This window comes from Ptychodera flava, chromosome 10 (genome assembly GCF_041260155.1).
Source record: "Ptychodera flava strain L36383 chromosome 10, AS_Pfla_20210202, whole genome shotgun sequence".
Classification (NCBI taxonomy): domain Eukaryota; kingdom Metazoa; phylum Hemichordata; class Enteropneusta; family Ptychoderidae; genus Ptychodera; species Ptychodera flava.
Genome location: NC_091937.1, coordinates 22,039,508 through 22,065,040, shown reverse-complemented (window position 1 = coordinate 22,065,040; position 25,533 = coordinate 22,039,508). Strand labels below are relative to the sequence as shown.

At 38.3% G+C, this 25,533-nt stretch overlaps 1 protein-coding gene across 1 annotated transcript in view; it reads right to left on the bottom strand.

Moving 5' to 3' along the window:
• Nucleotides 1-25,533, bottom strand: part of LOC139142252 (neuromedin-B receptor-like) — a 108,025-nt gene that overhangs the window by 41,639 nt on the left and 40,853 nt on the right. The window contains exon 2 of the mRNA XM_070712137.1: nt 16,891-16,962. The gene's annotated coding sequence lies outside the window, so the exon portion shown is untranslated. The remainder of the gene's footprint in view (nt 1-16,890; nt 16,963-25,533) is intronic.

Below are 25,533 nucleotides of genomic sequence, written 5' to 3'. Positions count from 1 at the left end.
TGAACTGGTTTCATTTTGAAATGATCACATTTTCGGAATATTGCGCCATTTTGTGCTGCAGATTGCTAGATTGCTCATGCGCAACAAAGCTGTTGCGAAACGTCACCATGCGCAGGTCATGACGCACAACTGTGACCACAGAGTATATTTGTTCCCTGCCACGAGTACGCTCATGATGGATCGCAATTTCAGGGTCAAGTAGATAGACTATTTGGAGATTATACCCGTGACCTTGTCGTAAACAAATATCATGCATGGTCGATTTCGGAAGCAAGAACTCATCTGAATGGTCATTTTATTTGTGGACGGATTGACAATGTCGCTTTCAATACCATTATAAATTCAGCTCGAGAAATTCGGGGACATTTTCGGTATCACATCAGCACGCCAATATAAATGAACCCGACAGATAAGATTTCCGTTAAAACTGATAAATGCAAGTTGTTAATGAAGGAAACGTTCCATTTGAAATAAATAAGACAGAAGATAAACGTTAATGATAGAAATGAGACATGATGCTTCCTTCCAGTAATTTCTTAGAAAATGATCATAGCTACTCCTCGAGATTCCGTTTTTTCGTCTTAAGGTAATATGCACCTCGAAAGTGAAAGACTTAAACTTTTGCTCAAACTTTCCTCAGTGAAACTTTCTACCATTCTCTTACCAAAGCAAGAATAAAAATCAGGGGTCACCATGCAAACTTTGGTACTAGAGAGACAAATAACTTGTGATTTCTCGATATTTGAAATTCAAAATGGCCGCCATCCCTGTGTTAACTCTATGGAGAAAAATAAAAATTTCGAATTTCGAAAAACTAAGCCATGGAAAAGTTTTCTTTCACCAAGAGCTTTAAAATGAACCCCCACATGTGGTATATCAGAAGAGAATTGTAAAAGTTTGAGAGTCCGAATGTCTGTCCCCGAGGTGCGTTCTACCTTAAAAGTATCTTCAATGTCACCTTTTTGATGATGTGAATAAATTAACTTAATTACAAAAGAAGGAGATCGAATTGAAATTAAATAATTAAAGTGAATGACATAACTCTCAGTTTGTGGTGACATTTCCCCCTTCTAAAACTGTGTATAGGTTGTCAAATTTGTGGTTGTTATCGAGTATTCTTGAAGTACCATAGCATGACCCTACTTTCCAGACTAGAAGTCAGCCAATACACATCCAAAGGACCTCTCTGATACGCAACGATGGCAGTTGCGGCAGTTTTCCTAGCGTTTCAATAAAGCCATGGATTATTCAACAGAGAATCAAAGTGCTAACGAGCAACATGACCTAATCAGCTTTAAGCTATTAAAGTCTGTTCGGAGTTAACTGTCCGTTATACAACGACCTTGAGAACATTTCAAGGAAAGACACCTTTTAGATCAGGAAATCGGTTTCTTGTTGATGGACTTGTAGATTGCTAGTTTGGTGAATGCCACGTTTTGCTTGTGATCCTCATCATAACCTGTCTACTCAAGACACTTCTAATTCTGATAGCTTTTAGTTTGAAACACATCTAGGGGTATTAAGCCATCACGACGCCAGTTGTGCCAGGCAACCTTCCTCTCAACGTGTTTCCTATCCTCTGCACATTCGGTTGATCTTTTGTCGTGTTTCGATTCTTTTGACTTCCCGTGCACGAGCACCTCACGACAGTAACTTTGGAGTCCCAGTCACAAAACTTCAAATCACCCAAAACAACCTGAAGTATGCAGTTGTCAAATACTGGAATTCTCAACCTTCGTCACTAAAGAAGATCGAGTCAAGACACTCTTTCAACTCAGACACAAAGTCATATTTGTTAGCTCGATAGCGTTCTTGTTTTCTTTATCATTAGCTGACAAAGTTTCTCTGTCCCATTACGATTGACATCTTTGACTTTACTTTGTGTTTTAAATGGGATTTGGGCTAGACTAATCGTGATAGACTCTTTTCTTGGTTCTCATCCGAAAATACTTAAATTAATGCAACGTCGTCGTTATATATAATGTTTGCTTAGTTGTTTTTTCATAATTTAACGATCAACATTTGTAATATTTGTTATTTTCTCTGTTGAAATAACAGTTATAAGTATACCTATTTTAGCAAAAACGTGCTGACCTTGTCAATTTTGGACGGAGAAAATTCCTACATTTAGCACATACCTCTTTCTTAACAGCTCATTTTTAACAACTGCTGTTTTTTTTTTCTCCTAGAAATATAATACATTATGAAGACAGTGGCATTCATCACCGCCTTGTTTCTATGGAAACAATGTGTACATTATTAGGAAACCGACCGTCAATGCAAAGTCACCGAGATCACACTTTTGCACAAAACGCAAATTATGGATAGACTGAGATCTTTTTCGTATAATTCTGAGTTGTTTTGCTTGTTTTCAAGTTTGTTTATCCGAGTGGATTTCTGTTGATTTGAGTGGATTTTTGTCTGAAAATTCTGATCCATGATAACCTGAACACGAGCCCGTAAAAGAACGCCTTATACGCTCAACGACACCCACAGAGTGCGTATGAGAAACAGATAACTCTCAAACTGACATCTTCCTGGAGATTATTGAAACATATCCATAGAGCACAAGCGAGTAACTACGCTACGATTTGCTGCAATCTGGAATCTGGTGATATGCCTTCAAAAAGATGTAAAGGAAGATGACATAAAGTAAGGTTGAGTCGTAAAATAGCCCGGATTGTTCAATTGTCGAGTGGATTCTGTGTAGTCTAGATGATTTATCGATGAGTTCTTAAAACGAAATTGGCTGAATATCAAACGTAAACAACCACTTCTTCGCACTTTCTTATCGAAAAAGTTGTATATAGCCTTTTACGAGTTTTCATATATCTAAACTTTGTCGGAACATGTTGAACAAATTTTTCTAGACCTTACCTGACAATATTTCCCAAGGATCATGAATCAAAAATGGTGATCATCTGGCAACAGACGTGTCCAGTAACTGCTTTCACTCGTATTATGTACAAACATTACTGCCCAGGTATACATGTACAATAATTTTACCACCAGGAAACATCGGTCGCAAAACGTCAACTGTTTCAGCATTGAGCGACACGCTCCATGAAAACAAACTCAATATGTGTCGACTGTGATATAGGATACGGTTCGGTAAGTGACAAACACCTGCTGAGAACGCATTGTATATGGCCTAATTAGTGCATCGAATGTAAATTATAGGGTCATATACATCTCTATACGAAGTCTGTATATTGCGATACACGCTGTAAATTTGACGACGCGATACATGCGTGTCAAGTGTCACTATGTTTGAATTCCAGTATATGATGCAAACGCTTCCTGTCGTGGCTTAAATTAAATATCATGGCAAACCCACTTGTAAGCTTGAGTGATTCCTTCCAGCTTCCAGCTTTCGTACCAATCTTGAGCTATTTTAAGATTCGCAGTTTGCTTTATCACGTGTTATTCTACTGTATACACAATTTTCGATGATGCCCATAAAAATTACATAGGAACAGAGAAAAGATCTGCATTGAGTCACGTTTGTAATTTAAACTCCTCTGAAAAAACACAGTTTGATAAAGCTATTCGAAAGACGGTCTGTGAAATTGTATATTTTCATTGTTTTACAAACCAAGAGAGATATCATAAATATATGAAAGGCAGGCTACAAGACCTATGTAAAAACATTTTGAGATCAGTGGCAGTGCTATCCACCAATTTGAAGACTCGACAGCATGCTCTGTTCTTCTCAAAGTCAGAAACAGATCCTGATCGACATAGAAAATGTATAGGTTATAACACTACAAAATATTATTTGACTTAGATTTATATTTTATTACAATAATTTACTTACTGAAATATGAGGGAAATTTGACAATACACGCTGCTGTTTTATTTTGCGATTGAAAGCCTCCCTCTCTCTCTCTCTCTCTCTCTCTCTCTCTCTCTCTCTCTCTCTCTCTCTCTCTCTCTCTCTCTCTCTCTCCCTCTCTCATATTTGTGGCATGTTAAATGCGAATACAGAATTAATGAAAAATAACAATTTTAAATGCCGTGGGTCTTAAGTCTTGATTCGAGATATCACAAGGAATTATTGAAATGAATCTGTCTTATATAAGGTGACATTTTTGTCATAACGGTCTTTTCTCTTGCTTATTAAATCCACCATCTGTCAACCTCAAACGTATTAAAATGTAATGAATTTACTCCAGCCAAACTAGTCTCTTTTTGATCGAACTCTGTGTTACATATTTGATAGTTATTCTGTATGTTTGCCACGTACTCAGTCAATTAATATACAACAATAACGACAATCGCATCACGTTTATCGGTTTGAGAAGTAAATCAGTACAAATTAATGTAACCCATTACGTTAGTTTTGAAATTTGCCACTGATGAAATCTTACTAAGTCTATAAATTGGCACCTATCTTTATTTGATATGTGGGAATTACCAGCTCATGGGCAGAGTAATTTTTATCTATCACGTTGACCTTTGACCCATACACAATGCCACGATGACCACTGAGGTATTCTTGATGGCTTTCAAACTTACAATTTTTCTCGGACACGATGCTAATGGGCATAATTACTGTCCCGTTGCTTCATAACATTGGCAGAATGACGAAAGCCTATAAAAGAAGGTAAAAATTCTTGTCAGAACGCGCACAGGTGTGATTCGAAAATGAATGAACACGATAACGCTTGATGTTCTCGGGGCTTCTTGCGTTGAACGGGCGACGTTCTCAATTACACCAAACGATCACTCAACCCAATCGTGCACTTTAATTCCTTTCGTGTCACATCCTTCATTATTTTTTAATTGATGATCTGGAACGAAGATGCGCGTCTCCGTGGCAACGCGCCAAGGAATGTTACAGGCCAATTGGCCATTACACTTTGATGATTGTCGAGTGTCGCCGAGGTCCCGTGAGCCTTGCAAAGAATTCTGCTCACAGAAGGTTGAAGACTAGCGTCTCCAAAGAGCTCCCAATGTGTGCATTTTGCTTTGATACCTGTACGCATCTCTGCCTTTCAACGAGAAGAAAACGTGACAAGAAGAAACGTGACCATTCACTTGTAATTTCCGTATCCATCTGTCCAAGTGAGAAAGTTAACGTAAAAAAAACCAAATATGTAACTAGATTGATACCGGTTCCTTTTCATGTGTTTTTATTTAACCACGTTTTGCCTGATATTTTTTTCGCGTTCTCTTCTATTACCATTATCATGTTTTGCGCCATTCGGTCAGTGTTTTGGGTCCTAAATCATTCTCAAGATTGCGAATTTTGCAAGGCGGAAATTTGACAACAAGGTGAGACCACTGGTCTGGTCAATTCAACTGCGACACTGTCTTATCAATTAACATCATACTCTTCACATATTCATACGCCCTCCACGAGATCCATGGAATAAGAAACACATATTCCACAGTATTTATGGATTAGACTTTGTCGAGTCGCTGCAAACTGTTTACAAGAACAATGTACCTCGATGTACAAATGCGCATAGAACTTGTTTTGCGGCATGATCAAACTTGGCCTCAGTGGCGCATTTTGACAAAGTCATATGTGAGTGGACCACTGCAAGAATGTCCACTTTATTGACATTTAATAGTATTAGCCAATGGCTGTCTCGGCCAGATGCTTTCAACTCTGGCTTAAGGACATATACCAACATGCATAGATTGCAACGATAAGTAGTTTCAGTGTGTGCCAATATAAACTGCCAAATGAATACTTTCAAATTTTGTGTCCGGGACAAAGCTAATATAACTTCTTGACGAAAAACTAAAATGAATGTCTCGTGCTGGAAGAGAAATGAAATATCTCAAGCAATTTGTGCAAACTTTGCTCCAAGCAAAAATCGTTCGGTGTACTTTATATTGGCACATGCTGAGAGTGGCAACTATATTTGATCGGCCTGATGAACAAAATTTGTGTGGTGAAAGTTTCCTAAGTATGCTAATATGCAAATCTGTTAGAACCATTACTCCTTATAGGGTCTCCTCGAACCAACTGTCTGCACACCCTTTAATTCAGTCCTTCCATAGCAAGTACCAGGCACTCTTATGTCAACTTTTTGACCTTCCAGTAAAATCGACCGACAGCTCTCTCAGATCTCAGAACATGGCAACAAGCTGGCCATTTCGCCATAATTACTTCCCAAGTAGACATTTATTACAAATAAACCTACCTGTATCAAAATTTTATATATTCGCAAAAGATATGTAAACACTGCATAAAGCATGTCAGTCTATTTTTTATAATTATTCAACATCTCTACCGATCGATCATTTTTTTTAATTTACCATGACCAGAGTAAATTTCACGCCCGAGCAAGATGTTTTTAAGTTCGGTATGCAGTTTGGTGGCACGATGATAAACAAATGATCGATCACGCGTTTGCTTCAAGATAAGATCAAATATGCCCATAACATTGTAATTTTCCCCTGTTCAGAGATATATGCCAATTTTCAAATGTCTCTGAACACGCCACATTAACAACGGGTGATGTGTTATCGATAATGACGTGCATGGTAATGCAATACGAGCTATCTTGTAATATCTGTGGCTATTGAGGAGGGACATGCGCACTTAGTTGATTACGGCTTGGCTGAAAGAGATTAGATGTATCTTCTCACTTATGTAAAATTGCAGAACATCTTCTGACTTCAAGTTCATTTTCACATGCTTTACTTTTGTTGAACAGAACAAACATCGGGTGCGATGCAGTTGCGTAAGGTCTGTGAACGTGTCATATTTCATCCAGTATTGCCTTTTTATTCAATCAAAAACATTAGTTACAGTTTTCCGGTGAATGCCATGATGAAATCGGGACAGCTGTGAGAATAATCTTTTTTCGAGCATTATATTACTAAAAAAATCATCACAGAACCTGCAGGTCTCAAATGACAGGCAAGCGTCCAATGCGCCCATTGTGTTGCCTAATTTTACTCCATGCCTGGGTTTCAAATTTGATTTCGAGGTCGAATTGAAGGTGAACTTCAAGAATACAGATGGAAGAACGTCATCAACACAGAAGCCATGTACATGCCGCCTACTAACTCGACCCGTATCAGTTTATAGCAAAATCATTACCCTTTGAAAGTATTCCTCTTGGCAAAAAAGTATGGTAACCATGACAACCTTCATTTGACCAAAGAATCATCACGGAGAAGGTTTTCTTTCTTTGAATCAAATTAAGTTGACTTCAGGGCATTCAAGGATGGAACTCCTCTTCTAAAAAAGACGTCTCTTCAAAGCCAATGCTTAGGTCAAATGTTTTGTGGGTAGTTCGAAACGATGAAAAACGAATGATGCAGACCAGATTCGCCGCCGGTTCCCCATACCAGTGGATTCATGATGAAGGGTCGTTGCGTATCACGTGACTCGTGAGAAAATGCTTCTACATAATCATTATGGTTTTTATCGAAAGGTAATGATTGCAATCGCTGCTAGAATGGTACATTCCTTATCAACGTTTTAGAAATCGACACCAAAAACTCACTGACATTCACAAACGTGTATACAGTAACATGCATTATCAGTCCTCGGTTGGTTTCCGCAGACAGTCCCGCTAGTCACACGAATAGCAAAACTTTTAAATTGAAAGGACAGTTCGAATGTAAATGTTGTTCGTTGTTTATTTAAGCAATAAACCACACACAGCGACAATATACCACGAGATTTTGACCAGTTCACGACATACGTGCACGAGCGATAGCGAGTGCATATATGTCGTGAACTGGTCAAACTTGAGGGGGTATACCCATTGCTAAGGTGATATATTGCTATTGTATCGTCATATTAAATTGAAATTCTAGCGTGAAACGTCAGGAAGGGAATTTAGCTCGTACCTGTTCCAACTGTGCTATATTGCCAATAGAGCACGGTTATTTTCACGTCTCGACCAATCAGATGGCAGTATTTGCGCCATCAATATACTGTTATGATATAATTTCTAATATCTCCTGCAGTTTGTCGGCTAAACCAAAGTCAACGCATGACTGGACACATTAAAGCTAGGTAAAATGCAAAAATATCGATCCCGACAATCAAGTCTTAATTCTGAGTCAACATTTTAAGGAACTAAATAATTCCATAAACTCACAGACAGATATATCAGTGGCTGGGCCGTGAGGCCTGGCCAAGGTTCCGTATTCAAATAATAAGTTTCAGTTCTACTTCACTCGTGGTCACTTCCAGCTTCTTCCCTATATGTGAGTCTGCCCGTGCCTGAATCGGTCCTACTTTTCTCTGTTAGTCCATACAGTATCTTGGCTATGTCGGATACCGACGCCATAAAGAATACAATAAGACAATACTTTGATTTCTACCGACATTAGAAAAGATACAAAAGTACAACTTATCACTTGCCCGTGGATGGCATGCTACAATTCTTTTGTTTCAAACTTATGCTATGAATAAATTAAATTGATAATAACATCTCAATATTACAAGTGGTTGAAATACAATAGAACATGGCGGTAGTACACAGAATTCCTCCATGACAAAGATAAATTGCTGGGTGAATTTTTTAAATGTGTAAACGAGTAAGACCATGTTGTCGATACCGTGCTGGTATTTCGTGGCGCCAGTATTGTTAGAGTCCAAATCAAGAGGAATTGCGCGGGGTTTATCGCGTTCATGGACGCTAATGTATCGAGAGCGTGAAATATCAATTGTCTTTGCGCCAATCTGGCAGATGATGACAAATGCGTGAAACTCGAGTAATAGGTACCTAATATGCTTGATACGTTATTAATTATATATATATATATATATATATATATATATATATATATATATATATATATATATATATATATATATATATATATATATATATATATACAACCCTTTTCAGAATTAGAGCGCGAAGGCACTGCAGTGAACTGCAATAAAACTGCTCACACTAATTAGTTTCAGCTGTAGCCAGCTGGCAAAGTCGACAACATTGTATGTCCCATGCAGACAGTTTGTCTGGGGAAGTTGAAATAAAAAAGATTTGTACATGGACCAGTGCATGGTAATGTTACATTGTATCTTAATCTTGAACACAGGGTGCCAATCGTAAACTCTCATTTACAACTCGAGCCTCAGACAGAGCTAGTTTTGCCTTTGTACAAGCAGACTTTTTGGTCGTTATCAAGTAGCCTTGTTCAACACCAAAGTGGCCACGGCTACAGCTGAAACTAATTAGTGTGAGCAGTTTTATTGCAGTTCACTACAGTGGCTTCGCGCTCTAATTCTGAAAAGGGTAGTATATATATAGAAACGTGTTTTGAAATATGACAGGTAGTTGTGTAGCGTGGAAGTTTAATGTAGAAACTAATTAGTTAATATATATACCTGTATATGTATACGCATATACACATCTAACACAGCTCTATAATTGAATTGCATTTGTGTTCTATGCAATGCTGCTCAGTGGTTTAAAGTTCACGAACACGTTACAGTAACATTCATGAACTTGATTTGCTATAAACTTCAATCTATAGGGCAATGTATTTTCCCTGTGCGTTAAAGTAAAATTAATGTACTTGATTATCGTTGAACTTCAAGCTATAGGGCGATGTCATTTCCTAGCGTCAGCTCATAAATTTCATCTAAGTGACGATACAGCGATGGCGCGTAATGACATATATTTTCTTTATAACGCTATTTTCTATGATGGCGTGGTGCTGCTGTAATTTTATAGCATTCTGTGTGTAGAGTGTGTGACGGTGCTGAGCAAGGTGTGCCAGAAAGATGCAGCGTTCTCGTCACATTGTGTGAAATTTCAAAGATAATTATATGACTTTGAGTATGCAGCAAGCCATAATTGCAAATTGCTTCCTTAGATGCCTTTGTTGATGAATATTTTTCACGACTGTACAGTTCCGAGCCTACAGTCGCTGCAAACACTTCCTTATATCTTAACGTGATAGCACACATAATGGGCCTGTTAAATTGAACACAACATACATGTACGTTGATATGGAACAGGACACCGATTCATCTTCTCTAGGGTGTATTTGTACTGCAAATATTGCCTCGTAGGGGTTGTAGAAACATAATTTGCCAGAGGAAACCCGGGACAAGGGCGTTGTGTCGTTTTGGATGAGCAGAAAATAGCGCTATGAGAAGAAAATACACACTTTCTTAATTGAGAAATGGAAAGTGGTGAATAGGTAATTTATAATTGATAGTATATCTTAATTTGTCGTTCCACTTTGGTGAGTACTCGACTATAAGATCATGTAATATTAAAGTTATACATAACAAACTGTCTATTATCCTTTGCCGAATGAAATTGTGTCTTCTCATTAAGAAAGATTTTATATGAAAGTTTTCTTCGGGTATGAGTAACCGAATAGCTATATGACCTGTACAGTGATGTACGTTTCCTAAGTGCATTGCCAGGTCGAGGGGTTTGTATTCTACGATACGCCCACGGTAGAATGCGCCTCAATTTTTTAAATTTTTAAATACGTTTCTGATCTACCACTTGTGGGGGCTCATTTTAAAGCTCTCAAGGCAAGATAACTTTTCACCGTCTTAACTTTTCGAAAATCGAAAATTTTATTTTTCCCCATAGAGTCAACACAGGGATGGCGGCCATTTTGAATTTCAAATATCGGTAAATGTCAGATAATTTGTTCCTCTAGAACCAAACTTTGCACGGTGACCCCTGATTTTCATTCTTGATTTGGTAAGAGACTTGTTGAAATCTTTATTGACGAAAGTTTGAGCAAAACTTTAAGTCTTAGAAGGTGTTGGAGGTGAGATTTTGCGAGCAAAAGAAATATGATGCAAAATAGAAAATTGTATCAGAGATCCATATATGTGCATTATGGCATGAATAACATGGCGATGTCAAAGGTTGCTATATATGACAAGCTTACATACAATCTGTTGATTCCCTTGACATTTCCATCAATTCAACAAGTAAAAAAATGTTTTATAAAAAGGTTAGTACACCATTTCAAGTTTTACATAGAAGTTCGTCTTTTTACATCAAAAACCATTACCCTAGTCATTTGATATACGCGCGAATCGAAAAAACCCTGTAAATCAAATCTACGGAAAGGTCAGATGTGACATACATGTAGATCACCTCAATGGGAGAGATATATTGTCGTATTTTAACAATGCCACAAATGAGGCTATAAATTAGATTAAAGTTGTAAGCCTTTGCATTAACGTCCTCGTTTTCTGAAATTTCACAATTAACGGTTTTGATGTCGGAATTGCCCTGCAACACGAACTGTCCGTCAGCGGATCACGTGGTGCTGTTGATGTAGACAATGTACGGGCGAGAATTCTACCTCTTAGAACTTTTCAGTTTTTGATTGGCATTTTTGGTTCCGGCAGCTTGAACTTTAACAGACTGTAGGTGTTCAGCACTGATGGATGTCGGAATCGTCTGTGATCGTATCGAAACACCATAATTCATTGCCATGACTTTCACCTCACGTATTATTGATGAACAAAGGTTGCATAATTCTCGACTTCATCCCTGCCACAGGGACGATAAATTTCTGAACGCAATATTCATGCGTTATCTCGCAGTTTGATTCACGGACTTTCCATAAATATCCCGCATCATAAAAAATCAGAATCAATGCAACACCATTGTCCTCATGGTTTATGTATGTCAACTCTTGAGTTTCTGTCCCGGACAGAAAATAGCAACAGTCTAAAATAACCTTGAAGCGTGAAGCACGCTTATCAATTCCGGACACGTTGTGCCACCACGAAGTTATGGTTTAAGATGACCCGAATGTTATGATGATTTTCTATTTGTTCTTGGACCTCGTAAATTCTTTACCGACCTTGAATGATACTGCGGTGTTATTGAACATGTTTTGTATGTCACATTTCTGATCGCTGAGTTACGTATACATTGCAGTGTATAAAGAGGCTCTTTGCGAAGTATAGACGTCTCTTAGTTACGGGCAGTTTCTGGTGTAACCATGTTCCTTGTGTTGTGTCTGATATCATCATGTAAAGAGTTTGTTTAAAGCCGATGCTATTATTCTAGAATTAACCGATCTCTCCTTCGGAAATGTTCGCTTAACACTAGTTCGAGTTTGTCAGGAAAAAATAATTCTATTTGCATTGAATGAATGAACCTTGCATATAAAAAGTAACTGGAACGGGTATTGTACAAAAGACAGTGTAGGGTTCTATCGGACCAATGTTTTGAGCCTGAAGAAGCAGCGTATAGATATAGCAATTGCAGAGCGACACTATAAAAATATATGTACCTATGATAACCAATGTATACGAAAGGCAAAACTTGCGTGCAAACATTTCATTTTTACTGCGACAGATTAATACTTCCTCTGTAGGTCGTCGTAAAAAATAACTTTCACATTGCGTTTCCGCGACTGAAAAATGGCATTACAGTTAACTCCAAGAATCAATACATGTATCTCTGTGCCTAGGGTGATGCTTAAGTACGGTCAGCGATAAATGATGTCAACGCAAGGCAATCAAATTGTCAGTGACTTAAGATTGCAATGAAAACATCACAATATTTTTATCTAAACATAGCCCTTTTCATTTCCTTTGCGTCGATAAAAAAAGCGTTCGACTCAGTTTCCTGATAAATAATTTACTGGGCGTTATCAGTCTACATTGAGAGCTGTAAACTTATATTTGGAGAGCTCGCTGCGGCTGTATCTTTTAATAACCGCCTGCATGCACGCATATGAGTGCGATAACATATCTACGCTTTGTAGAAAACAAATAATACCTTATTATCTTGTCTTCAGAAAGTGTCAATTCAATGTACATGTCACATGTCAAGTTCATCTGATTGTGTTTTTTCTCGAAACACACTTCTGAGTAGTTGTGAGGATATGCGGTGGTACCACAGTACAAAATGTCCATCACGCTATAACTTAGTATCAAACCGTGTATGACACAAGCTAATGTACCAATGCTGTCGCCAATCAATCAATCAATCAACCAATCAATCAATCAATCAATATATATATATATATATATATATATATATATATATATATATATGTATATGTATAAATATAATTTGTGTGTATACATACATACATACATACATACATACATACATACATACATACATACATACATACATACATACATACATACATACATACATACATACATACATACATACATACATACATACATACATACATACATACATACATACATACATACATACATACATACATACATACATACATACATACATACATACATACATACATACATACATACATACATACATACATACATACATACTTTTCTAATAACTTTGTCTTCACAGCTATGCTCTCGTAAAATTCAAATAAGGTAAGACATAATCTTTTTCAGTTTCATTCGTTTTGAAAATTAATTTTCAAAGACAAATTTGCTCTTTGTTGACATATAGTTGGTATATATAAATTCATATTTGAACTATTTTTATGGCATTGCCAACTGAAAGAATGATGGCCGTGTGGGGATATGGAAATGAACGCATGGACCACATTAATTTGCGCATGTCTCTTTTAATATGGTGAACAATATATCATCAACCAGTTAATGGAGATCGCAAGTTTTTATTGTTGAAAAATGACATCCACTTATTCTGAAGGGTGAATGGTAATGGCTTTCGATAGTAAAATTTTAGTGGAATATCAATGATATATGAGTGATTCTCAGTGTTTTGTCAGGGGGCTGCAGATCGTGTAGGCAGCTGGACAGTAGGCCTACTGGAGACAATTTTACAAGTAACGGAGCGCAATATGATCGTATATCAGTGAGCTTATATGACATCTAACTGATTTGCATAAGAAAAGAGTGATTGTATGATGTCGTTCTGTACACTATACAAGCGTTTACTGTACATTCGTGTTCTCTTACCGCAGCCTAACTGAATCATTAAGGTAAAAAATAGTTAAGGATGAATTAATTCCTTGAGTAAAAACGGCCACAGTGGATCGCATCGTGATACAAATTGATTTGCATGTGATCTGCATGTGTCTTTGTGACAGATTTGAAAAAATTCGGTTCATGCTTGTCAGAAAAATGGCTCAGGATGGACGGACACACTGATTGACGGAGCTCGAACTATAAATTTCCATCGACGTTCCAACAATCACAGGGAACACAATGAGCATGCGGCGTGTTATAAAACTTATATTAACTGGTCTTTTTCAGCGTGTTGCTCACGTTTATTACCCCTAACGGCCGTGCGTTACCAGATTGAAACATATCGCTATACCCCTCGGCCCATGACCTCTGGAAATAGTTACTTCTTTCTGTTGCAGTACGGCCACTCGGTGCCGCGGCGGTTTAATGAGCATGCACTACAGGTAGGCCTATGAACTTAACAATTAGATAAAAGGTGTTCACCGGTACATAGGCGATGGGTGAACTCCGCGATTGGATCAATGTAAAATATGTTTATTTTGGCGGGAGAAAATTACAGCGCTCAAAGGGTTAAAGGCAAATTGCACGTAAAATATGTTCATTTTACGTGCAATTTGCCTTTAACCCTTTGAGCGCTGTAATTTTCTCCCGCCAAAATTTTAGTGCAAATTTTTAAAAAATTTAATGAATTTTTTGATAATTTTGGACCACATGGACATCACATTTCATTGGCTACAGTTTTTTCTCAAAATTTTGGCAAAAATCTCAGAAAAATTGACAGGGGTTTATTTTATGTAGGGGACAATAGTAGACTTTGGCGCTCAAAGGGTTAAAGGTCACGAAAAGACAACTCAGTGGCGCATAACACACAGCTGCCCTAGAGAGTGGCCCAAAACAGTCTGTTTTACGAGGATGTGGACCGACGGAAACATATCATTTAGGCGACCATCAGAGCCAAGGTATACAAGCGTATGCCGTCACCCGAATATGGTCAATCAATATGTTTCGTAACACACCTTATCCAATTATCTCGCCAAAAAATCGAGAACTTCGTCTGCTATCGACCACTAGGTCGCAGACGACACGGTCATCAAGAGTCTTATTTTCGTCATTACGTCATAGGTTATATACTAACCCCGTGCAGCAGTTTCACACAAGAACGTACGCTTCACAACTTGCTTACATTAGTTCCTCAAACAACTCCCCTGAAATCAGAAAACGTTGGGAGGCGGGAGGGAGCGTTTGTCAAATCTCTCCTATGTTCAGTAAGAGCAGAATACGCATCGACTGCAAAGCGAGTGTCAGATGCTATAGAAAGATGGGAATATTTTAAAACAAACGCTACAGGAATATGGGGCAAAGATGGCAGTAAACAGACTTATTTCTGGTCAGCATATCATTTTGAACAATTGTCGAGCCGTCTGTAAGCTGTAGTGTGAAGATCGATAACGGGGAAGTGAGGTGCAACACGAGCATTAGCCACATATCATGACATTTCAAGATTCCTTCCTAGAATTAAAACAGACCAAGACCAAGGAAACAGGGAATAACATTCAACTTACATGCATATTAAATATCGGAAGTGACAAAGCTGGAAAACAGAAAAGGCAAAAAATTGAGAAGAGAGTGTCGTTGTCCAATTTAAGGATCTAAGAGTTTCCGGCTTAAACGGCTGGGATTTTTATCTATCATTCCTTCTCTGAACGTTCAATTTCGCGGCTGGTTTTCGGTGACTGGTGTTTTTATTGTATTCGTCTACTTTAGTCGTAACAGATATCAGTAAACACGTATGATTTGTACGATTATTCTATCGATGGTTGTTTGTTAAAGAGAGTGTCTGAGATCAGAGACTTGGGTGTTATATTAGTTTCTATCTATCATTTAAAAGGCATATTGAAGAAATGTGTAAATGAGCTTTCAAAATGCTCGGTTTGATAAAGAGATCCTGTAATACATTTTCTTCTCCGAGAGCTTTGACATCCTTGTATGTATCTTTAGTAAGAAGCAGATTAGAGTACTGCTCTGTGGTCTGGTCTCCAAACTGTCAATATTTGAGTGACCATGTAGAGAAAGTTCAAAAAAGCTTTCTGAAATATATGTCTGAAGTTTATTGGGTACTATAATAGTGATTACAAACAGTCCTGTATGCATTTTAATCTCCCTTCTCTCTCGCTTCGGCGGAAGGTTTTAGATCTGACTTTTTTAAATGGAATAGTTTCAGGGAGATCTTCTTGTCCCTACCTTTCATATCAATTGCCATTTTATGCACCACTCACACGCCTCAGGACCGCGTCTTTATTTCAAGTTCCACATTGCAGGTTGAATCTGAGAAAATATGCATTTATCCCTAGTGCTATTACACTATATAATGACATTTCTTCGGATATTTTTTTAACCTAATACTGCTTTTAAGACGTTTGTGTCCAGATATTTTTATTCTTAGGGTCCTGTCTCTGTATTCATTCTGTACATATTGTTATTGTATTTATAGTTTGTATTATGTTTGTTGTACTGTTAGCCTGTTTGTTTGTTTGTATTTTCTCGGAGTATGTTATCGAACACGGTCAGAACTAATGTGGGATAATTTGGTTTTCATATTATTCAAATTTCTCAAACATGTTAGGTGCCATATAGCTAAATGTTGCAAAATCGGAAATTACTCATAAAAACAAGTGTGTAATATAAAAAGAAAAGCAGATGAGATAATATTTGTAGATTAAATCGACATTACTTCACCATCCAATTATCCCAAATTAGTTCCAATCGTGTTATTGGGCCTTTTGGCCTGTTGACCCGTCAAATAAATAAATAAATAAATAAACAAATAAACAAATAAATAAATAAATAAATAAATAAACAAATAAATAAATAAATAAATAAATAAATAAATAAATAAATAAATAAATAAATAAATAAATAAATAAATAAATAAACAAACAAATAAATAAATAAATAAATGCTACGACACAAGTGCGATACGATAAACGAAAAACCAAATATACTCTAAAACAGAAAAAGTTTTGTCTAATGTTGCCTACCATACAGATGCTTTCTGCAGCTTGCTTCTGACAGCAATTTCAGTTCTGCGCCATGCGGTTACCATGGTTTCACTGAAATAAAATGCATTATAAAGCGACGTCAATTTTCTCACATCAAATAACTCGGACGTTCAATATCGCCAACGACAGCCATAAATTGAAATAACAAAATAACATTTCGAGTTTTCATGCAGGAAAATGGAGGTCGTAAATGAGGTAATTTTCAGAGAAAAATGTGTACTTTTGTTGATGACAGATGGCATTTGATCAGATGGTTGGCGCGTGTTTCTATAATTTCCCATCTTACTTTCTGTACCTTGGCAGGATAGCGTATCATGCAGTTAACGTTTGTTCAATTATTCCTCGTTCGTGTCCATTTCTATAAAGTGCCGTCATGAATCTACATACTGCCAAACGTCACTTAGAAAAATGCGCTCTTCTACGGTATATGTGATACTCTCACGGTCACATCTCCACTTTGCCACTTCATATTTGCATTGTCCTTCCGTTTCGCACCCAGGAGGGTTGGCAGTGCGATGTAATTTCTGTATGATCTTAGTGCATACAGACACGATCGACATTACAAATTTGTATACGACGCAGTAATTGACTGTGGACTGTAATGGGTTGCAACTGTTTACACATGATGCCAGGCCTGTCAATGACACCTTACTGTAAGTATGAGGGTCAGAGCGTCTAGAATGAGTTAAGTTTTGTCTGTCGGCTGATGAAATGTCTCTTTTTGTTGGTCCTTGACGAATGCAAGAACAAGATCGGTGACTTGCATGTCCAAGTTCGTGTTTTACTTTCGGTATGCCCATTTGCCCAGCAACCTAATCAAGATGAACAAAGTTGTTTCCGGTTTAAGGCACGGATGAACTGATTTTATCTTCAAGTTCAAGTAGTTAAAATATCTTGCAATCGTTTATAATTTTGTCTTCAGAGTGAGTCAAGCAACTCTGCAAAATATTCACAAAATTATGATAACGATATGCATGGTAGAAGTAAAATTTGCGACTTATCGGGGCAATTGTATCGTTTCACGTTCCCTCAGGTCGATGTCCTGAAGTTGACCTCCGCGAATTAACGAGTATCGTTAATCAAGCAAAAAATCTATACAGCTATTTGCATGGTGACAAATAATTTACTGCCTAGTGTGTAACTTTGCGAGCTTAGGTACCCCTCGTAAAGTTCGATACCAGTCTGATAAATGAAGCGTGCTTCGGTGAGGCAGACAGGGGAGGGAAACTACCAAGAATTCTAATTTGGGGCGATCGGTAGCAATTTACTGTGCTGATGCAATTTCAGCTCGAGTGGAATGATGACAAGCGTTTTGTAATCTGTGAAGAATGTCTGCAAGGAGGCTAATTACAGACCCATTGCAATGTTAATTGGCCATTGGAGTAGCGCTGTAGCATGACATTGTGGTGTTGACATCAAGACGACACTCATTTCTTGGAGCTTTCTTGCTTTCCCGGTCAGAAAGCAACTTCGACAGTTATAATCTAACTGGCATGCGCCTTCACGTAGAAACTCCGATGGCGCTTTGCATGACCACGGTCAGTATTTTCCGCCCGGACGAGTTTCCAATTTGTCACATGATTTCAAACCAATAGACAGTCAGTGACACTTAGTAGCCTCTGTCAGGGTGCTAGAGACGACACAAAATCTTCAGAACATCCAGACTGCATCTTTGCTGACACGAAAAATCCAAAACAATGAAAAGGAAGCAGTGTGTCCCATGGGATCGTAAAGGCGCTTGCAAAGAACTTACATCCGCCAGCTAAATGCCGTCTTTCCGTGAAGACGAGTCGGTGTTTCTCGCCTGACGAAACTCAGTAACAATTTACACTTCTCCGTGCCTGTCCTATCATTTTAAGGTTATTGTCGTCAATAGACAATTTAAAGTTCCAGATATGTTTTGTGGACCATCCGATCGAGTTTGATTTTCATATTTAGAATTCAAAATCTTGAACTCTAAAGTCCCTGTAGATGGACCTTCATCATACACTGAAGTGGAGAAAGATGATGATGATGATGATGGTGATGATGATGATGATGGTGGTGGTGGTGGTGGTGGTGTTGGGGATGATGATGATGATATCATCATCATCATCATCATCATCATCATCATCATCATCATCATCATCATCATCATCATCATCATCACCATCACCATCATCATCATCATCATCATCATCATCATCATCATCATCATCATCATCATCATCATCATCATCATCATCATCATCATCATTATCATATTGATATTTCAGATTATTAAAATAATCCTACAAAAAACAGACGACGGACAAAACATTGTAAAATAGTCACTATCTCCAAAAATTCAACAGTGCGCTGCGTGATAGCAATGATAAAGATAAAACAGTAACCACTAACAGGATACTTGAAAGATGTAATCTGCTCAGAAAGCTAAGAGATTTTCCGAAGGATTTCCTTAAAATCCTTATCTTCTCTGAATGAAAGGAAAAACCAGACAACTAACGGAAAACCTTGAAGTAAGCTCTCGTGGATGCACTATAAGTATTAACAGAAAATACTCCACAAATAAGGACTGTTACGATAAGGAATATTACAAAAGACGGGAAAACAGGGATATTAACAGAAAGGGATTCCATTTAAAATCGCGAATTGGAGCATTGCCTCCGACGTAAAACCGTGGAGTCTCAGCCTGGATGTTCTCACTATCCTTGAGGTCACTGATCACGTGACCAAAGTATAGACGCTGACGTAATTCTATCATCTACTATTTGTATAGATTCTCACTGGTCTCAACCTACGCACACTAGGTTGAATTGGCAAACAGACTGTCTTTGCTTTAATAAGAAAGTATTAAGAAGAGCAAATACAAAGCCGAGATTTATGTGTACTTGACCTATCTCATTTCTTCAAAAGTGACTCATCGACACTCATATGCATTGAACTGAGTTTTGAAATCACAATCTTTCACGCTGGCCAACACAACAGACGATTTGGACATTTTCATCTATCAGCACTTATTTCCATTCAACATACTCATTATTTGGATTCGGTGGGCACATATCTTTTACCAAGAAACGTGAAATGAGCGCACTTAGACGATCACCCAGACATGTCAGTCTCGCATGAAGCACCTCCGCGGGCGATATTTCAAGAAATATCTTCTTGCAATGATACCTGTTGTTTAATTGATGATTTTCTTAATTACGATATATTTGTCAAGTTTTAGTGATGTCTCCCTGACAACGCCATGAAAAATTATCGCCTTCGTGACGTCAACGTGTCTGGACTAGTTATTAATAGCGAAGTACAATTATTTGCAAAGGCATGTGGTTTCATTGTTTGTGGTGCAGCCGTACATCGGAAGCCGTTGGAATGTAGTCCGCCTCCGTCGGTTTAAAACGAAATGCTCAATCGCAAAACAGCATACACAGCTATTTACTACGGTCTGTATTTCGGAGTCTACTCGATGTGACAACGTTAGAACTATTTCCCTCGACATAGAATGGCCACTACGCGGCCAGACTAAATTGTGTAATTTCGACTAATTGGCCGCCCTGTTCTTTCCATACGACAAGATTTAAATAACTCTATCACAGGTGTCATCGACTTAGATCTATAAACAACAAAATTACGTGACGTAAAAAACGTGTCTTCTGAGTAAGTTCCAAAAAATCACATCGGCCCCTGTCTTGAAATTGGGAAAATCGATAAAAACGAGTCTAAGATGTTGTGTTGGGTCTACGGTTATTCAAATGGACCAAAGCATGACTGAAAGTGGTGCTAATATAAATTAGAAAGATCTAATTGCCGTGAGTCATTTTGTCCCTTTCCACGATGTCGATATCGACATTCCAGCCCACTTGACATGAAAAATTCACAGCAGTAGTGAACTTTGATGTGAACTTGACCCTTCCTTGTCTTCGTAACTGTATTTTTAGAGTTGTGATTTTCTGATAATCGTCCAAGCCGATGTTGTCCCCTGAGTATTTCTTCCTTAGTATCAATTTAACTCCTTGCCCAAAGGACACTTCCAACTTGCATATACATTCCGAGAAAGCGTCTAGATAACATCTACGCATGATGACACAGTGTTGTGAAAGTAATGTTGGTTTAAATTGCCGGACGTTACTGTACTGACTGATCGTGGGGAGACATACATACATACATACATACATACATACATACATACATACATACATACATACATACATACATACATACATACATACATACATACATACATACATACATACATACATACATACATACGTACGTACATACATACATACATACATACATACATACATACATACTACATACATACATACATACATACATACATACATACATACATACATACATACATACATACCCGTTAAAATGATAAATGTGTACGGACTATAGTTTCTTCTCACCTTATTTGAAGATTGGCAGATAGAGACTTATCGACGGTGATTTGTTTAAACAAGGATGACTATCGTTACACTTTTGTACGCTTGCAAAAATTCACAAAATCGCTTGTTACTTCCACATAGGTCTTCAAAAATCTGTAGTTTCACTCACATGTCGCAAATATAAATTCATTTCATCGTCGATAGCTTCATAGTTTTCCGTCTGTCCACTAATTTATCCCAACTCGTGGGCTTGCCTTTTAATATCAGCGTATACAGTCTCGTAACAACGTTAATTCGTATATGATCCTATCTCCTGTTTTGCAATTATACCCTCTTAAAAACCATCCACAACGTCACGACGAGACTATACACAAGTGTCTTCATTCTTTCCTGTAGAAACTTTAAAAGCAATCTTTTTTATCTCTACTCCCTGTAATGACAGGGACAAACGTGAGAATTGAACTGAAGATAGGAAGGGTTAATTCTGTAGAAAAAAAGAAAAACTTTGGCTTGTCCCTCAACGTAAAACAGCTGTAAAGTCGCACCTTAACGACCCGGATGTTGAACATTCGTTTTACGTCGACCAAATTCTTTCAGAGCAACTGCAATATCATCGGTAAATGGTTTGTGCAGTGGGTTACTGCAGCTGAAACAAAGTCCCCCCCCCCTCTCTCTCTCTCTCTCTCTCTCTCTCTCTTCTCTCTCTCCTCTCTCTCTCTCTCTCTCTCTCTCTCCTCCCTCCCTCCTCCTCTCTCTCTCCCTCCCCCTCTCTCTCTCTCCCCCCCTCTCTCTCCCCCCTCCCTCCCTCCTCTCTCTCTCTCTCTCTCTCTCTCTCTCTCTCTCTCTCTCTCTCTCTCTCTCTCTCTCTCTCTCTCTCTCTCTCTCTCTCTCTCTCTCTCTCTCTCTTAGTACTCCATCAATTACAATGAAATCATGTAAAATCACGCCGATGATTTTTGTCGCCTTATTTGATCGTCACTGCGTCATTTTGATCCTAGTTTCAAGAGGTGATGTCTACGAATTACAACTATCGCATATCGTGAATACGTTCCACGTCAGTTGTTTTATTGAATCAGGTTGTCATCATGCAAGAATGAAGTTAAACTGATGGCATTGAACAATTACTGCGTGGGAGCCATGGTCAGCAAAGTGAAGATCAAAAAGCGCGCGAAATGTGATCAATCAAGGCCAAAAAACGAATTAGTGCATTTCATGATTGCCAGCCGCGATGCATAATGGGAGAAATGCGGCAGCATTGCATCCGTACGAATTCACAGAAAGAGATAATTTGAACCGTTGAATCTCTCGATTCGCTACGACGACCCTTTGAAAGCTTGGTTGAAAATTCTGTGTAGCATTGGTTTCCAAAACAGTTAGACATTCATAATCGTTGTGGGATAAACTGTTCAGTGGCGTCTTGTTTAAAAATTGCGAGACAATCTAAGATGTACTGAGATAGTGACAGTTTTCTAATGCTTTCGTTTCAAGTCAAATACATGAAAATACAAAAGATCAGCAGCAACGGTACAACAACAACAACAACAACAACAACAACAACAACAACAACAACAAAAACAACAACAATTGTAGATATGTTAAGCATGAATTTTCTGTTAGGTATTCAGTGTCCACCGTTCGTAAAGATAGCGATAGCTGACATGTTAACGGTGTCACCAGCCAAGCCGTGATCCATGGCGGAACGCACATGTTGGACATTTCTCAGAGATCATAACTTTGTGGAGTCATCGTGGCTCATCGTATTATTCTGTGTAATTAGCCTTGCTATGGGCAATTTCGTCCGAGAATTCCGACGTGTTTGGAAAAAGGAGTGCTTCGGTGGAAATAAGGCGTATCTAAGCCGTCGCTGTAATGAATTCGATCAACTATTTCCCATTAAATGGACATGGAGCACTATAATTACGTCGTGTGTCATTTGAAAACCGGGTTATCAAGACTATTTTGTAGGTATGGCTGTTGTCACACTTTCTCTACAGCTTCAAAATTGCTTCATTTTAATCACAATGTCGGTACTCTATTGAGCATGCATGTGCTGTTCACACAATAGGTGTGAAAATCACCTTAGAAACACCTTTGGGCGAGCAGTTCTCTTATTCCATGCCTTAGACGTCTAACACGTTAATGGCGGCTCGGGTTTGATGTCTTGACTGTCAAAGTGCAAGAAATCCATACTCTGTACTTTGCTCCTGACGGACTACCATTATTTGTTGAGTCACGTGACGCATGTCTCATGAATAAACGTTGAAATTGGAAATTGCGGAGAACGTGGCCACTATAATATTGGAGCGGCGCTGTAGCAGGTGCCATCTTAGCACAAAGAATAGACCCTGGAGGGGTATGTATATATACAGTGTCGGATCCATACCGTTGTGTATGTCGTAGTTGCCTCCTGTAATTGTTGCTAAAAATAAGCGAATTCATGATAAATCAAGGACATCCCAAAGAGTAATCCCCTGCCTCTCTCTCTCTCTTCTCTCCTCTCTCTCTCTCTCTCTCTCTCTCTCTCTCTCTCTCTCTCTCTCTCTCTCTGTTATAAACATTACTGAAATGTAACACATTGGACGTGAGGAAAATCGGGAAATTATGTTTAGATTTCAAATTTGTCGCCGTGAACTTTCCACCGTGACCGCAACAGTCAACAGTTGCTGCAATGCACCATAAATCATCTTACGCTCGTTTGTACAAAACGCCCTCTTGCACGAGAACATACCTCGATTGCTAAGCTACCCTCAGGTTTTCTTCTTTATACTCCGAAAAAAACCTTAAGCCAAAAATTTGCCTAAACTGATCGGACTGAGGCATAAGAATGAAATTGCAGTCACGATAAATCATGGAATACCTGCTCAGGTAATCCTACAGCACGACAGACTGAAAAGGAAGAGTCTATACGACAATATCCCCCAAGACTGAAAAGGGGCATCTATGACAATATCCCTCAAGACTGGGCAATGGACAAAGAGAGTAACTTAACTTATATTATTGATGTCCCAAGTTTCTGTTCAGTCATAAATTTTTTGCTGTCCAGAAAATCGTCATTGTGAGCAGACACTCGTGCACGATGCGAATCTTGATACGGTCTAATGATGACCAGGGGATGATGAGAATAATTGGGCACAGGACGTTGGTATTGCTGTGCACTGATCATTGTCTCGATGAAAATCTCAAACGAATGAATCGACCGTACTGTTGGCGGAATTGTCAGACATAAAGTCAAAAAATAACCTTACAATCTATCGCCATTTTCCCAACCATTTAAAATGAAAACTTCAGTACCCATTTCCTTAAATATCGACGATTTCCATTTTCCGCATAGTGTCCAAACAGGCGGACATTTTAATCTTAATGGGAAATACACGATTAATTCCCTATGAAAGAGCTATTTGGTATTTTTATGTATTAAAAATTAGAAAAATGTGTTTATATGATGAGTAGTTGCTCGTACAAAACTCCTTGAGACTTATGAAATAAATCTCCGAAAACGGAGACTCCATTCTCTTAGATTTCGGTGACCTTTTTCCCCTAACAATCAGAATACAAGAGCGCGGATCTCCCTTCCAAGAAGACTATTATTCTGAGCCCGATAGGTATTGCGCAATCGATGCACAATGTCGGTTGTCGATGAGCTGAGTTGTTTTGAAAGTTCGAGAGACGTGTCTGTTGATTTCATCTTGTGCTTGACATTGCTTGCTGTGTTCCCCCGTCTTCTTGAAATTGAACTTTCCCCCTGGGGGCGGAACTGTAAATGGAATTCTCGCCGATTTGTTACAAAGAAAGAGAATTCCCTGGTAAACAATGAAATCGAAAACAACACCTGTAATTGGCTTCAGTGCAGTCCGACTGCTCGTCTAATTGTATGTCTACTTGTCTGTCCGTCTGCTCAGTGCCTGTAACTCTCTGTTGACAAATTCTTCACGAGTAAAATGAGAAACCCCGGTTTGCAAGATAATTTGAACTTCCTTTGGCGTGGCTGACATTTGAAGACTAAATTTGCAACGGATTTTTGAAATGTGCTGCATTTAAAGGGAGGCGGTCGTCGGAACTACGCTCAAAGGTCGCTAGGGACTCCTACGACCGATGTAAACACTGTATCCAAGCTACGTTGGCGATTGATGAAAGTTATAACATGTTTTTCGTAATGTACATCGTAAAATTTCAATGTTGCAGCTATGTTGACATGATGCATCAATATATAGTGCATGAAATACATTGTTTGTAAACAAGAAATTCG